This window comes from Onychomys torridus, chromosome 18 (assembly GCF_903995425.1).
Source record: "Onychomys torridus chromosome 18, mOncTor1.1, whole genome shotgun sequence".
In the NCBI taxonomy this organism is placed as follows: Eukaryota; Metazoa; Chordata; class Mammalia; order Rodentia; family Cricetidae; genus Onychomys; species Onychomys torridus.
Genome location: NC_050460.1, coordinates 41,948,385 through 41,962,511, shown reverse-complemented (window position 1 = coordinate 41,962,511; position 14,127 = coordinate 41,948,385). Strand labels below are relative to the sequence as shown.

The 14,127-nt window shown below is 42.6% G+C and overlaps 1 protein-coding gene across 5 annotated transcripts in view; it reads right to left on the bottom strand.

Moving 5' to 3' along the window:
- The window catches only part of Micu1 (mitochondrial calcium uptake 1), a 160,942-nt gene extending 147,325 nt beyond the window's left edge, over positions 1-13,617 (bottom strand). For 2 of the 5 annotated variants that reach the window (XM_036167617.1, XM_036167619.1), the window contains exon 1: positions 13,480-13,617. The gene's annotated coding sequence lies outside the window, so the exon portion shown is untranslated. Of the gene's footprint in view, positions 1-12,824; positions 12,834-13,479 lie in introns of all 5 variants that reach the window. The other 3 variants (XM_036167620.1, XM_036167621.1, XM_036167618.1) reach the window with 2 other exon arrangements.
- Positions 13,618-14,127: the final 510 nt, after the last annotated feature.

Sequence of the window (14,127 nt, the reverse complement as noted above, 5' to 3'; positions counted from 1 at the left end):
CAGAAGCAAGCATCGTTAAACATACTCCCTTGCAACAATTGCCTGTATTTATGGTCTCTCTCTAAAACTGAACATGCCAGGTTGACAAATAATCTAACTTCTAGTTACCCAGGTACATTTTCTTTAAAAAGAAAAAGGGGGGGTAGGGAGTCTTGCTATGTTACAAAACCTCGTCTTAAAATCTTGTGCTCAGATGATCCACTTCTGCCTCCTCCGTCACTGGGACCACAGCTCCAGCCACACAGCATTCCTGGCCACACCACACCCTTGACCAGGCCTTTCTTTCTCTCTCTCTCTCTTTTTTTTTTTTTTTTTTGAGACAGGGTTTGGAGGCTGTCCTGGATCTTGCTTTGTAGACCAGGCTGGCCTTCAACTCACAGAGATCCACCTGCCTCTGCCTTCTGAGTGCTGGGATTACAGGCGTGTGCCACCACCACCCGGCTAGACCAGGCCTTTCTTAACAAGCATTTCTCCTGCTCATTTAAAGGGTGCTCTAAAATTTGGGACTTAACTGAACTCCAATAAGATAATGGAAAACTGAACATGGAAAAGTATGAGCTGCTGCCCTGTGCTTTGCTTCACTCCGCTTTGCTTTGATAAGCAGAGGCCCATAAATATCTCACTCTACATAATTCATTAGTTCTAGATCTCAGACTTAACCATCTTGACCTCTCAGTGGACAACAATTTTTCAGTAAGTCAGGACCATGTTTCATTACTGATGGCAATTGTGTGCTTACAAAGGAAAATATGGATAATAGACTACCACAAATGGCCAGGATGAGAGCTACGGAGATGATGCAGCGGGTAAGAATGCTTCCTAAACAAGCCTGAGGACCTGAGTTCGAATCCTCATCACTCACATAAAAACCTGGGCATGGCTGCTAATGCGTGTGCCTGTAACAACCTCCCCCAAACACAAGGAGACAGAGTAGAAACAAAGGCAGGAGGTGCACAAAGGCCTGATGACTGCCAGCCTGGCTCGGGCTCAGCCGCATATCCTGTCTCAGGGGAACAGCACCGAGAGTGGTCCAGCAGGGACAAGGATGCCTTCTCCTCTGGTCTCTTCATACACATGTGCACATGGCACTACCCACAGGTACACACACACATTCCCGAGCACAATGTGTAACATGAAGCAAATTTTATAAATAAATGTTTGTTTGGAGAGCAACCTAAGACAATGCTGCTAGCCAGGCATGGTATGCACACCTGCAACCCAGTGCTCAGAAGGCTAGGGCAAGAAGATGGAGACTATGAAATTAGCCTTCGCTACATAGTGAATCCCAGCCCCCATCTGGGTTACATATCAAGGCTCTGTCTCAAGCAAATAAGCAAGCAAACAAAATAAAAAGGGGAAAAACCTGCTGATGGTGATAATAAAAGATCTGTATTTTATGCAAAGTAATTTTCAATGAAATATTACATAAATATATAAGCATAAATAGGTATCATTTTTAATCCAAATAATTCAATCAGAATGCAAAGTAAGACAGGATTTTTAAAAAGCATGTATTATCTATCCTTGCTATGAACGATGATTATTTGGTCTCTTTACTGACTCCTGGCTCCTGGCTCCCTAAAACCGTTGGGTCCTCAGAGTGTGTTTTTCTATGACAAATATATAAACACAGGACATTACTACGGGGGTGCGGGGGGGGGGGGGGGGTGGGCGGTAGAGGTGCTCCTGGAAAGCTTCAGGAAGGGAGCTGGGTGCCAGAAGGTTGGTATTTTCCGCCCTACTTCCTATCCCCAGGGAGGGGAAATGTGCTCAAGGATCACCGCCAGTTATTTGATCAGCCAAGCCTCTATGAAACCCCCAAAGCCAGGACTGACCAGCATGAGCTGCTGAACTCCTGAGAGGTACCGACAGCATGGGAGCCCTGCACCTTAAGCAGCTTCTCCACCTTGCCTGATCCCAAGTTGTATCCTTTATATAACAGGGTAAGGGCCAGCGAGATGGCTCAGTGGGTGTAAAGGCACTTGCCACCAAGCCTGATAACCTGAGTTCAATCCCTGGGACCCACATAGTGGAAGGAGAAAACCAGTTCTTGCAAGTTGTCTCCACAATGTGTGTGTGCACTCGGGTGTGCACACGTCAGCGCGCACGCGCGCACACACACACACACACACACACACACTCTCATAATAAAATAGTAAGTAGAACATTCTGGAACTCTGAAAGTTCCTGTAGCAAATGATCAAATCCAAGACCCCCACAGCCACATCACACAAAAGCTGTGGAGAACATGGGTGTTTCCTGCTTGCGATGGGAGTGAAGGGCAGGGACCAGTCTAGAGGGACTAACGCCTTAACTTTGGGGACTGTCTGCATCTATTCCAGTTAGTGTCAGACTTGAACTAAATCATGAGACACCCAGCCGGTGTCGGAGAATTGTCAGTGTGGGGGAAGAAATCCACACATTGGTATCTGATGTGAACTGCCGAGTCCTATGAGACACAGAAGAGGGAAACAGTTCTTGTTATAGCTTTATACTGTTGAATCCAGGAAATCAGACATTTTCTGTTGTTGTTGTTGTTGATTTTCTTCTAATGTAAATTCCACTTTAAACGCTTGGAATTGCTTCCCTCTCTGAGAAACTGCACATTTTGACTAAGAATTGTTGTCTTCCTGTGAGTGGTGGTATTCATCTGCGATCTCTGCACTTGGAGGTAGAGGCGGGAGATCCAGAGTTTCAGGTCATTCTCATTTACATGCAGAGTTTAAGGTTAGCCCAGGCTACAATGGGATTGTGTCTTTTTTTTGGGGGGGGGGGTGTCTGGTCTAACAACAAACAATCCAGTTAAAAATGGGCAAAAGACTTGACTAGACAAATGTTCATCATGAGTCAGGAGGAAAATGTATATCAAAACCACAGTGAGACATGATACCCACCGGACTATCAGAAAATAACAAAATAAATGTAGAAAAAACTGGAACCCAGATGTACTGCTGATAAGAATGCAAAATTTTGGGAGTTTCCAATTTGAAAATTCCTCAAAAATGGAACATTACAGTACCTTCCTTTTTATGCCTCCTTTATGAAAAGTATACTATTTCCATAGCTCCTTTACCTATTTATGTATTTATTTAATGTAGATGGGTGTTTGGTCTTCAGGTCTGTCTGTGCAGCGTGTGCATACAGTGCCTACAGAGTCCAGATCCCTTGGGACTGTTGTTAATTGCCATGTGGGTGCTGGGAACTGAACCTGGGTCCTCTGGAGGAGCACCAGTGCTCTTCACCACTGAGTCATCTCTCAAGCCCCTTGCACGACCTTCTAAATCTCCCATTCTACTCCTAGGTATACACACAAAAGAACTGAAAGGAAGGATTCAAATAAATACTTGTACTTCAACAACATTACCCCCAATAACCAAAGTTTTAACACCCCAAGTAGCTATTGATGGAAGATGGGCAAACAGAATGGGGCCTATACCTGCAATGGAATAGTATTCCACTCTTCAAAGGGAAGAGAGTTGTGGAATATGCCATCACATGGATGAACCTCGGCAAATTATACCAAATAAAATGGCCAGATACAAAAGGACTAAACTGCATGACTTGGTATACATGAGGTGCCTAAACTATAACCAGGCTCAGGAGACAGTAGGTACACCAGTTGTTGTCAAGGATTAGAAGAAAGGGGACAGGAAGTTATCATTTCACAGTTCAGAGTTCGTGTTGGGAAGATGAAAAAGGATGAGGCAAGGGTAATACAAAATGGTGAATGTGCAAAGGGATATAGTTCAGTGGCAGAGATGATGCCTAGAATGTTGGAGGCTCTGGATTAACTCTCAGTACCAGGGGATGGGAGTAGGGTGCGGGGGAAGAGGTCAACGTGTAAATTTTATACCATGTATATTTATTGTAATTAAAGAAGAAAGAAACCAATCTAATCCAAAAAATTTATTGTAAAGAATATACAGCAACTGATTCACTTACCTGAGACTCAAAATTATAAAAGGATAGAAATTGCTCAGGTAGTGTAACTAAAAAGGGCTAACAAGAATTGTTTTACAAGGAATTAATAGAAATGAGTAAAACACAGTGAAGTGCCTTGGACTTAATAACAGAGAGAAGCCACTCTGCCTGAGTCAGGAAGCTAGAAGTTTACCACAACCAGGTCAACTGTGCACAGCACCAGGAGACAGCTGCCTGACCAGAGTTCTTGTAGATGTGAGTACAGAAACACACCTATTACCAACCATCAAGAAGCCAGCATAAAAATCGTATGGTGGGGGCAGGAGAAGAGATGGATAGATAGGGCATGACTACAGAAGGGAGCAAGACCTGTCTCGTAAACACGATGTGTTCCTGTGCTTCAAACTTCTAGTTTACTAGTCAAGGGCAGAGATCATCCATGGTGGTTTAACTAGAGAGAATCTCATCAAAAAATGGTTGATAATAAATGTATATTCTGTTAAGAAACAACAACAAAAACCCAGGAGGCTGGAGAGATGGCTCAGTGGTTAAAAGCAGGTACTGCACTTGCAGAGGACCCAGGTTTGGTTATAAGAACCAACATGGCGGCTGACAGCCATCTATAACTCCCGTTTCCAAAGTCCAATACCCTCTTCTGGTCTCTGTGGACACTGTGTGCATATGCTACACATACATACATACATGTAGGCAAATTCTCATAAACATAAAACAAAAATAAATAAATCTTTTTAAAAAAAGAAACCCAAACAATTTTGACAAGATGATTTAGTATATGGTGGGTCCCGATACTCTCAAACATTGATTGACATGGGGAGGTATACTTGAATATAGAGATGAAATGACCTCAGAAATTTTTAAGATTTCAATGTGAAAGGCAGTAAGCCAGAGAGGAGACCTCATCAATTTCAAGAACAGAAAGCCAGCAAGCAGCAAAGTGGGAGACAAAGCCAGATCTAGTAGCTCCCTGTCTGACTGTCTTCCTACCCTATGTTACAGAAATAAATGTGAATATGCTTAACATTGAGCAAAGCAGGTGTGGTGGTGCACATCTGTAGTCCCAGGCAAAGAGGATCAGGAGCAGAGGCAGGAGGATCACTGTTAAGGCCAAGGCCTGCCAGGGGTACAGAGTGAGACCCTGGCTTAAGTGAAAACATAAGCAGAGTAATATACATAGATTATATACATATTCATATATATGGAAAAGAAACTAACACAGACTTAATCAACTAAAACGAAATCTAGGTTCATGAGGTTGGAATATTTAGCTAATTTCTCACAGAAGAATCTGAGATTTTTCCACAATAACATTCAAGATGCTACAATCCATCCTCATAACCAATAAATAAATAAATAACACCTCATCTCAATAAGAAATACACAGTACTGAAGAGTTTTCCATCGACTTTAATCTGAGCCCAAAGAAAACACAGAGCCAGGAAGGACATTATTGATGGTCAGAGTGTTTTCCTATAGAGCAAGAAATGAAAACCTCTAGGCTAACAGCAGTGGGAGCCATTGCCAAAGGAGACATCCAAATTCCTTCTTCAAATGCTGGGTACAAATAAGAATGCACACTTCACAAAGCCCATGCAATTAATTGTAAAGAAATAAGCAGCGTTGACAAAACTGCTAAACAGAAGATCAAGGAATGCTCTTATGAACAGCATCAAACACATCCCCTAGATTGAACATGTCTTCCTATTTGACTCTAGATTGAGCATGTCTTCCTATTCACCTCTAGATTGAACATGTCTTCCTATTCGCCTCTAGATTGAGCATGTCTTCCTATTCACCTCTAGATTGAACATGTCTTCCTATTCGCCTCTAGATTGAACATGTCTTCCTATTCACCTCTAGATTGAACATGTCTTCCTATTCACCTCTAGATTGAACATGTCTTCCTATTCACCTCTAGATTGAACATGTCTTCCTATTCACCTCTAGATTGAGCATATCTTCCTATTCACCTCAACTATTTCTCTATCACGATGAGTCTTTGCTGTTCTGTTTTTGAGACATGCTAGCCCTCGCCTCGTATTTCCTACGGATAACGTTAACTTCTGAGCTTCACACCTCCACTTTTATTGCTGGAATTGCACCTCCAGTTGTACAGTTGCTATTTTATGCTGAACTTTTCTTTTCTTTTCTTTTTCTTTTTTCTTTTTTCTTTTTTTTTTTTTTTTTTGGTTTTTCGAGACAGGGTTTCCCTGTGTAGCTTTGCGCCTTTCCTGGAACTCACTTGGTAGCCCAGGCTGGCCTCGAACTCACAGAGATCCGCCTGCCTCTGCCTCCCAAGTGCTGGGATTAAAGGCGTGTGCCACCACCGCCCGGCTTATTCTGAACTTTTCAAAGGAAGTTACAGTTAACACTTCACCCCAAGATATCTTCATAATATTGTCCTTTATAACTGTAAGGCAATTATCACAAATTCAAATTAGTAATACGCTCTGAATATATTCTAATGTACGAGCCACTGTTTCCATGGGCCTGGTTCTCTCTCTCCAAATCATTCTGGTTTTGACCCGTTTTCCACCAGGAGTCGCTCTGTGGTTTCTATTTTATGGACATGAGCATACTTCTCGCCCAAGCAGAATTCTGTTTCATCTTGGGCATGAGTATCTCCAGTTTTAAGGACAGCTGTGTGCTTTCTTTGGCTCCAGAGATACTGCTTAGAGTTAGCAAAGAGCCTTTCCCAGCAGCCATCCAGATCGTCCCTGTAGAAGTCCCGTTTCCAGCAGATGCCCACAGACTCCAAGACGGAGAGAGCCACAGCACTTTACTCATAGCCCTCGACAGTTCCACATGAAATTGGAGTCTCAGTTAAGCTCACAAACGTCCCCTTTCTACAGTCCTTTCTTCTAACGAGACAACTGGTAGCCGGAAGTGCTTGATGCCAGCATTTAATGAGCGCTACCGCGAGGGCACTGAGCACTAAGTGCCTGGCATCCGTTCTCCTACTTATTCCTCAGTAGCCACAGGGCTGGTTCTTCAACTTCGTCAGTAAATGGCAGCAGTGGCTTCCTTTCATCCAGGAGATGCTGCACTATTTTTCTTAAGTTTTTGTTTCAGTATAAGTGTGTGCGTGTGTGAGAGAGAGTGTGAGTATGTGTGAAAGTGTGAGTGTGTGTCTGAGTGTGTGTGTGAGAGAGTGAGTGTGAGTGTGTGAACGTGTGTATCTGTGTGTGAATGTGTGTGTGTGTGTGTGTGTGTGTGTGTATGTGTTGCACTCTCAGGATTTGGTTCTCTTTCTCTACCATGGGACACAACTCAGGACATCAGCAATCTTGCACAGGAAGTGCTTTTTACCTGGTAAGCCATCTCATCAATCCATTGTTCCTAATCACGAGGCTTCAAATAGATCACTAGGCTTCAAATACCCTAAAGCCTCCATTCCATCCCCACATCTGGGCCCACACCTGTAATCTTAGCACTTAGGAGGCTGGGACATAGGGACTGCTTGGAGTTTGAGGCCACTCAAGGCTACAGAGGCCTTGTCTTTAAAAAAAAGTTTAAATTTTATTTTATTTTACTAAAAACATATTTTTATTGGTATGAGTATGGATGTCTTTCCTGCATGTCTGTCTGTTGTGCATGCCTGGTACCCAGGAAAGTCAGAAGATGCTGGATCCCCTGGAAATAAGAGATGCAGACAGTTGTGAGCTTCTGTGTGCTTTTGAACTATGGTTTCCTCTATGGAAATGAACTCAGGACCTCTGGAAACAGCCAGAGCGATATCGAACAGTAAAACTCACTTTGAACTTGCTAGTTTTAGCTCAGGAAATATAACTGAGTTAACACACCTCTATATGTGGCAATATTTAACTTCCCAATGCCAGATCACTAATTATATTTAAAGTTAATCACTTCTCACAGTTCTCCAATTCCACTGTTATCTTTTATTTTTAAAGTTACGTTTTACGCTGGTGGTATCCCTCCTACCTGCCCGTATCTAGCACATCTTGTTCCGAAAGCATCACTTCTTCTTTACAGGTGTGTGGGTGGGCATGCTGGCAAACACACACACATACAAATAAATATAAATTAGAAAACTTAAAGCCCTCTTTAAACTGGCCCACCAGCAACCACTTTTGGATTAGGTATTCTTCAAACACCTTAATAAGTATAGTTTAGCAAAGTCTCCCACTTTACTGACATGTATGTAAGATAAAACTCAAGCACCTTAAAATCAAGACAATTTGAAGGGCAATCTAATTAATTCATTGCTTAGGCATCTGTATATTTTAAACATTCTCTCTCTCTCTCTCTCTCTCTCTCTCTCTCTCTCTCTTTCTCTCTCTGTCTCTCCCCCGCCCTCAACTTGAGGCAAAAATTAGAAAAATAAAATCACTTAAGACATTATTTCTGCTGTTATTAAAATTACATGTGATCAGAACTTTACACATCCCATGTACCTGCTATGTACTAATTAACCTTGTCCACACAAGAGACAGACATGACCACTCCCACGAGCAATAGGACAAACTCAAGTTCAGAGGGATTATCCACTCACCATCAAGAAGTGATGGAGGTGGAGTTAGAACAGACCTCATCGAAACCTCTGCCCCCAGTATCAGCAGCTCGTTCAGCAGCTAGCAGCCACTGAACATTTCTTTCCATTGAAAACAAGACATTAAAAGTAGGCTGTTTTAATTATTGTTCCTCTTAAAATATAATGAATCATTACAAAGAGAGAAAACAAGACACTAATGTTAACTAGTTTTAGAGTTAATATCCAGTTGACAGCAAATAGTGAGTTATAGTGTTTATTTTCCATGCAACACTCAACATAAAGTAGTCTCTACACCAAGACACTTTTAAGCAAAATAATGAAGAGAACCTAGAATTTAATCTTATTGATCACCGATTTTCAATCACTTAAAACATTTTTATTCTCTATTCATAAGCTGTAGATACTTAGTCAAGTTAACCTATAATACAAAAAGTACCAATAATGATTGGGTTTGGCACATAAATTGTACCTCAGCAATAGAGTATGTGCTAAGATAAAAGAAATTTTGACAAAGTGGCCAATTTTACAATATATTATAGGTTATGAAACCAAATAATTGGAGCTGGAAAGATGGCTCACTAGTTAAGAGCACTTGTTGCTTTTATAAAGGACCTGGGTTCAGTACCCAGCACTCACATGGTGGCTCACAACTACTTAAAACTCCAGTTCCAGGGGATCTAATGCCCTCTTCTGGCCTCTGCAGACATGGTGCACAGACATACATGTAGGCAAAATACCCATACTCACAAAATAAAAATGAATACATGTAAAAAAGCCAAACAAGGGTTGGGGATTTAGCTCAGTGGTAGAGCACTTGCCTAGCAAGCGCAAGGCCCTGGATTCGATCCTCAGCTAAAAAAAAAAAAAAAAAGCCAACACACAAATACTCCAGAGCAAAGACACTGTATGAGCAACAACAAAACACATATATGCAAAGGAGCAGCACAAATTTCAAATCCTGTAAGTTAATAATAGATGTTTTAAAAAGCAAAAATCAAGGCAAAAAACCGGCAAACCCAAGTAATTTATATTGCAAGGGAAAACCAGACCCCTTCAGTTAAACTACACACACTTGTGACGATCTATTGCTTCCACCTTCATACAACCCTCCTCCCTGCAGTGGGACACAGTACCTCAGAAACTTAATTCCCCACATTCATTTGTGTGGTTTGAGACCATGTTCTCCCTTGCCCTAATTCATGGTAAGAAAGAAACACAAGCCTGGCCACCAACAGCATTCTTAGGGAGAGCCTCTGGGGCAAGCTGGCTTTGCTGACCAATGAGATGCTGATACAGAAAAGGGCTAGATGTGTAGTGGACAAGAGGGTGTCTTCTGGGGTTTCTACACTTGTGTGACAGGTGTAAACCTACTGTTAAGCTTTTCAAAGGAGTATGAGGCCAGGTTTCAGTTATTTTTCAATTAGTATTCGCAATTACATCCCCCCAAAAGGGAAATGATTCCCTGCTGGCAGGAGAACGGGTTAATTATAATTATGACTCTCTCTCTCTGTGTGTGTGTGTGTGTGTGTGTGTGTGTGTGTGAGAGAGAGAGAGAGAGGGGGGGGGGAACTTTTCTCTTTTCTTTTCTTTGTTGAGACACAGTGTCACTTTGTAGAACTTTTCTCTTTTCTTTTCTTTGTTGAGACACAGTGTCACTTTGTAGCCCTGGTTGGCCTGGAACTCACTATGTGGATAAAGATGGTGTGGAACTCAAAAGAGATTTGCCTGCCTCTGCTCTGGAGGGCTCAGATTAAAGGCCTGCAAAACTACACTCAGCCCAATGTTATAGTTTTGGTAACATTTCCTTTTTTTTTTTTTTTTAAACAGAACACACTGTTTTTATAATAAGAAACAGAAACATATAAAGATAATGTTCTGGCTTCTCAAACATGCCCAGATAGTAACATTTCATATTTTTAAAGCATTAACATTATTTTCTCTTGATTTTACTAAAGTAGACAAAACATCTGAAAAGAATTGCCTCTTCTTTTTGACACTAAAAAAAGCTATTTCTGCCGTGTGGTAGTGGCACACGCCTTTAATCCTAGCATTGGGAGGCAGAGCCAGGCAGATCTTTGTGAGTTCGAGGCCAGCCTGGTCTACAGAGCGAGATCCAGGACAGGCACCAAAACTACACAGAGAAACCCTGTCTAGAAAACAACAACAACAAAAACAAACAAACAAAAAGCAGCAGCTATTTCTATTCTGAGTTGGGGGAATGCTGAGGTAAACTTTTAAAAAGGGATTTTTATATAAAAGGAGGAATACCAAATAACTCTTTCAGGGGAAAATGGATAATATTTATCATGTGCTTTCAACATTATAAAAACTGTTCAGGAGCTAAAACTAACTTCAAAGTTTCAAAGTTAAAAAAGTTACACTAAAAAAGGCGTTATTGGCCAGCCTGATGGTATATGCCTGCAATGCCAGTGCTCTGGAGGCTGAGGCAGAAGAATGCCATTAAATATTAGTCCAACTGTGGGGGTGGAGAGTGGAGCTTCTTAGTTACTTTAGTCTAATAAATTATTTAAAAAAAAGGGGGGGGCTGGAGAGATGGCTCAGAGGTTAAGAGCACTGACTGCTCTTTCAGAGGTCCTGAGTTCAATTCCCAGCAACCACATGGTGGCTCACAACCATCTGTAATGAGATCTGGTCCCCTCTTATGGCCTGCAGCCATACATGCAGGCAGAATACTGTGTACATAATAAATAAATAAATCTTTTAAAAAATGATTTTAAAAAAGGTCTGAAGTAGTTGTTTGTGGTGATATTATATTTCCCAAAATATTGTGCACCCTAATAAACTTATCTTGGGTCAGAGAACAGAACAGCCACTAGATATAGAGGCCAGAAAATAGTGGCACACAAGCCTTTAATCCTAGCATTCCAGTGGCAGAAATCCGCCCAGATCTCTGTGGGTTCAAGGCGACACTGAAAACAGCCAGGCATGGTAACTAGAGCCTTTAATCCCAGGGAGTGATGGCAGAAAGCAGAAAGGTATATAAGGCATGAAAACAAGGAACTAGAGCAGGTTAAGCTTTTAGGCTTTTAGCAGCAGTTCAGCTGAGATTCATTCAGATGAGGACACAGAGGATCCAGTCTGAGGAAACAGGATCAGCTGAGGAATTGGCAGTGAGCTGGCTGTGGCTTGTTCTGCTTCTCTGATCTTCCAGTGTTCATCCCAATATCTGGCCTCCAGGTTTGTTTTTATTAAGACCTTCTAAGATTTGTGTAACAGTTGTTGGGTTAAATATAGGTTATAATTATTTCATGTGATATTCAATTATGGGAGAAATTATACATCATTAGGTTTTTTTTCTTAAGTATAAGAAAGCAAGTCTTAGGACGGACTTTTTGAGACTATAAAAGCCTAAAAAGGGTAATGAATGAAGCTGAATACAGTGGCACATGCCTGCTGTTTCAATTATTAAGGAGGTTGAGACTTCAGGGCCAGCTTGGACAACACAGTGAAACACTGTCTCAACAGATAAATCAATTTACTGAATACAGTAACTACTCTGTGAGACTCTAGGACAACAACACTGAAGGCAGTGATTCACCTGCTTTTACCGGCCTTTCTTAGTCTCTGTCACTCTCCCCAGGCACACAAGCCATTCCTAAACCTTCACTTTTTGTAATATTATTTCAAATTTTATGACCCTCTCTAAGGATACTTAGGTGTTGATGACGCTTTCTTGGCATGCAGGTAGCCAGGTTAATGTCTTTAAGTGGAACAGACAATCAAGAGATTTATGAGAAATGGGGACAGGCCCTATTAAGGCCTTCGAGGTGGGGCAGGCCTGTAATCCCACCCACCCGTCAGTAGGTTGAGGCAGAAGGGATGCAGACTTTAAGGCCAAACTGATGGGCAACAAACAAACAAACAAACAAACCAATCCTGTTTCAGAAAAGAGAACAGAAACAAAAGTAAACCAAACCAAACAAAGTAGCCGCAAGCCAGAATACCTTCCCAGAGAAGTGGCATTCTAAACTCTTTAAGATCAGTAAATAATCGACCCGAGCATCACGTTGTCCACATCAGAAAGCAATCAGGAGGGTCACTCTGGCCTGGCCAACTTTTTTGTTTGGTGACAATCAGTGAGACCTGAATTCCCCAACAGCTGTCAACTCTGGACTTGTTTCATCTCATGCACAAATTCCTTTCTAATGGTGCTTACATCACCTTCGCACCTGACCCTACTGGCTGCTTTACCGTAAACAGAGGTCTATCAAAGAAGCCACCCCAAAAGTGGAATCTATTTAAAAACAAACGGAAGGGGGATGGGTCTTTCTTAAGCGTCGCAGGAAGAAAATGTTTTATTCTTAGTTATAAAATGTTTATTCTATTTACATGTAGAGATATTTGCACTTACTTCAAGCACCTGAAAAGGCCAGCAAGAAAAAGAGAAAGAAAAAAAAAGTAAACCCTAAGATTTATAAAAAGTGACAACTTATTATAAAACACAGTCCGATTAAACTCTTCTTCCAACATTCACGTATAATCAGTAATACCTGGCTCATTCCTGAAACATCAGGGTAGCCCCGAATGGGACCGGACACAGACAGAGAAAGAGCGAGACTGAGAACGCAAAGTCGCCAGCGAGAATGAAAACGGAACAGTCCGAGAAGTCTGCAGTTAAGGAGCCAACGATTTCCCTCTTCTCTCTAGCCCATAAAAAATAAAATAAAATAAAAATCTATCTTTCTGTCGCAGCTGTAAACTCCTCCATCCACTTCCCACCACATCCACGAATTCCAGGAGAACCAGTCACCGGTGGAGAGGATGCACTCTGAGGCTGGAAGCCGGGCACCACAAGTTCTCCCCGGACAGGGGTAAAGAGTGAAGGAAGCGGAGGACCGACAGTCAGCTCAGCGTATCCCCGACAGCATCACCAAGACAGCTGTCCCGGCGGACCTGAGAAGTGGCCGGATCTCAGAGCCAGACGAAAGGCTCGTCCCTAAAAACGAACCCGCTTCCCCTCCCCTCAACCGCGGTCTCCGCGCAGAGACCGGAGTCCTCGCACTCACCCGTCCGAGCTCCAGCTTTAGCAGCAACTCAAGGAAAGCCGCCCACCTCCGACGACCATAGAGACGCAGCCGCCGCGGAACCCAGCCCTGCGTCCGCCGCCCACTCTCACGTGACTCCCCTTAGCCGCTGGGCCTGCCGGGATGTCGGCGAACCGCAGCAGGGAGGGAACCAAGGAAAAAAAAAAAAAAATGGGGAGGGACGGAGAGGCAACCCCGCCCTTCCTTAGGGCCCGCCCACTCTTCGAGTCCCGCCTGGGCCCTCCCTGACCTCCGGCCCCGCCCATAGATCGGCCCCGCCCCCTTCCTGTTTAGGCGGGAAAGCCGGCGGGTTTGCAGAATCCCGAGCGCATTTCTTTGCCGATTTTGTTTCTCTGCTGTCAAAATGAATCTCTTCTGTGTCTCTTTCTATTTAAACTCCGCTCTGTGGTAAGTGAGAAAGTGCTAATGAGATTCTTCCCACCAGCCATGAGGCTCACACTGTTTTTTTTTTTAAACATCTTTTCTTTATTCTTTGACAATTCCATACATGTATACAATGTATCTTAATCCTATCCACCTCCAATTCTCCACTTCACGCCTTCCAGACACTCCCCAACATGTCTCCCAGCAGTTAGGCCAGTGTGGATTACTTAAAGAGAGCCTGTTTCA